General features: G+C 45.1%; 1 pseudogene; it reads right to left on the reverse strand.

Annotated features, from left to right (window-relative positions):
• Positions 1–636: 636 nt before the first annotated feature.
• Positions 637–917, reverse strand: LOC128109415 (60S ribosomal protein L38-like; annotated as a pseudogene).
• Between the last annotated feature and the right edge of the window lie 1,634 nt (positions 918–2,551).

A 2,551-nucleotide genomic window follows, 5' to 3' on the forward strand; every position in this document is an offset into this window, starting at 1 on the left:
ACAGAACAGAGACGTTCAAAAATAAAAAAAGCCAATCCGAGTTGCACCCATACCAAAACCCTAACCCTTCCAACTGCCCTGAAGGGCTTGCAGTTTTTGCCTTTAAACAGCTGGCCTCACAAAAAAAGAGCAACTCCTCCCTGCCTCACTGTATTGGGTGTAGGAACAAGTTCCCTGCCTAAGCTTGTATCTATAGAATAAACCTTGCTGTTGCATTCTGGACATCCTCGGTCTTCAGTGGTCTCTTTGGGGTTGCAATCTGGGCATAACAGTGGGGGCTTCTGAATGTGGGCATTGCCAACCTTCAGAACTCAGGAATTGAGAATCCTGGCTCAGAATTAGGACTTGGAACTGTTGGCCATCACTCAGAGGTTGAGGACAACTCAACTTGCAGTGTTTCTTAGCTACACCCAAGGCAGGTGTCAGTGGAGCTCACACATTGTGCTGGCTTAGTGTCCTTCTTGGTCACACTTGAAGTCAGGCTCAGTGGGGCTCTGCTAGGGGAAGATGGCTCCCTAGTAGCAATCAATTGGAATTTGACTTGGTGCTTAGTCTCTTTCTCTCCATTATTAAAGCCCTTAGAATCATTTCCCCCCACTTTTCAGGGTTGTTATTAGTCAAAAGCAGAGGTCGGGTTCATTTCAGCTCTTTCACTGCCAAACCAGGCAGACAGGGATGGCTTCAACTTCTCTGCCTTCTCCTTGTCTGTGATGACCAGGGTGTAAGGTAGTTGCTGCAGCAGACCTTTAACCTTGAACTTCACATCATCCTTGGTCTTCTTGATCTTGACGGATTTAGCATCTTTCCACTGGGCCATGAGCAGAAAGTCCTTGATTTCCTCTATTTTCTCAGGTATGGTGATGGGCACTTGGCACTGAAACCACATAGCAGCGAGAACCAAAAGGAACAAAAAAAGAAAAGAGAAAGCTTAAAAGCTGTTTCAATGAGGTCTATTTAAAAGGAGTTTGAAGCCGGGCGGTGGTGGCGCACGCCTTTAATCCCAGCACTCAGGAGGCAGTCAGGCGGATCTCTGTGAGTTCGAGGCCAGCCTGGGCTACCAAGTGAGTTCCAGGAAAGGCACAAAGCTACACAGAGAAAGCCTGTCTCAAAAAACCAAAAAAAAAAAAAAAAAAATAAATAAATAAAAAAAAAATAAAAAAAAATAAAAGGAGTTTGAGGGTGACCTTCTTGTTTTTGGAGGCTTTGTCGTTTTGGGTTTTGAATGTCTGAGGATTATCAGGAGATAAATGGGTCTGTGAGTGCTGCCCTCATACCTTGGGGTTAGATCTGGGTTGGTGTACTTAGGAAGAACCTCTGTAAGGTGTTCATAAAGGCTTCTGAGTTCACATTAGCCCTCTGGGGCATTCCTTTGATCATCTACTGCCTTGAGGGATGCTCTTCTCATTCCTTTGATCCGTCAGGTTAGGCACCGAGAAATGCACGCTAGATCAGGAGAACTGGTTTGCTGTTTCATTTCCGGTCAATAGACAGACACTCTCATTTCTGGAAGGGTGGAATGGTGATCTTGGGTTCGGAGAGAGTCAATAAAACCCATAACTGAAACATAGATATTGGTTTCATTTGCTTCTGGTATGGTAGATGAGGAAATAGTAACACAATTGTCCCAGAAAGTTTGATGAAGTCAGGAGAAGTCTGGGTCTTTGAGACAGCTGTGAGGGGAAAAGGAGGGAAGGCCAGGATGACATCTTGGCAGTGGCCATGAGGATGAAGGGAGTATAGGGGCTAGCCAGTGAATTAACGGGCATCAGGAAGGTATTTTGGAGTGAATGTGAACAGTAGCTACCCTGGAGGGCCTCAGGGAGGGGCCTCAGGGCTATAGGAAGGAGGGGAATGATCTAAGAAGTCAAAAACAGCAGAGGAGTATCCTGAAGGAAAATTTTTTTTCTGGACAAGTAGGCTTTTCAGATTCAAGTTTTGCTTCCCTGCAATGGAAGCTCTGGTCTCTGAATGGGGATTGTGTGTGTGTGTGTGTGTGTGTGTGTGTGTGTGTGTGTGTGTGTGTGTGTAGTAACAAAATTTGGAATATAATGCAAGATTGAGAGAGAGAGAGAGGGGTGTTACAGAGGTAGAAGAAAATATAGAAGTAACTATTTCCAACCATTGTCATTGCACTGTATGTCACTATTTAAATCTCTACAAATGTTTAAAGTAAGGTATTGTTCTTAGGCCATTGGCTGTCACCTGGTTTACACTGTGACTGCATAGTATTTGTGATGTGATATGAAATGTCCCCTACAGGTTCACGTGTCTGAACACCTGGACTTTAGCTGGTGGCACTGTTTGGAAAGGCTGTGGGAGCTTTAGGAAGTGGAGGTTTTCTGGTGGAAGTATGTCGCTGGAGGCGGGCCTTGAGGATTTCTGGCCTGGCCCCACACTCTTCATCCATGCAGTGTGATTGATTGGCTCCATGAGCCAGTTACCATGCCTTTTCCACCGTGATTAACTCTCCCTTAGACATGGTAAGCCAAAATAAAACCTTTCTCCCTCAAGTTGCTTTGGTCAAGTGTTTTGTCCCACTAGTATGTAAAGT

The sequence above is a fragment of the Peromyscus californicus genome, unplaced genomic scaffold (genome assembly GCF_007827085.1).
Source record: "Peromyscus californicus insignis strain IS unplaced genomic scaffold, ASM782708v3 Scaffold_14__1_contigs__length_90479793_seg_2, whole genome shotgun sequence".
Classification (NCBI taxonomy): domain Eukaryota; kingdom Metazoa; phylum Chordata; class Mammalia; order Rodentia; family Cricetidae; genus Peromyscus; species Peromyscus californicus.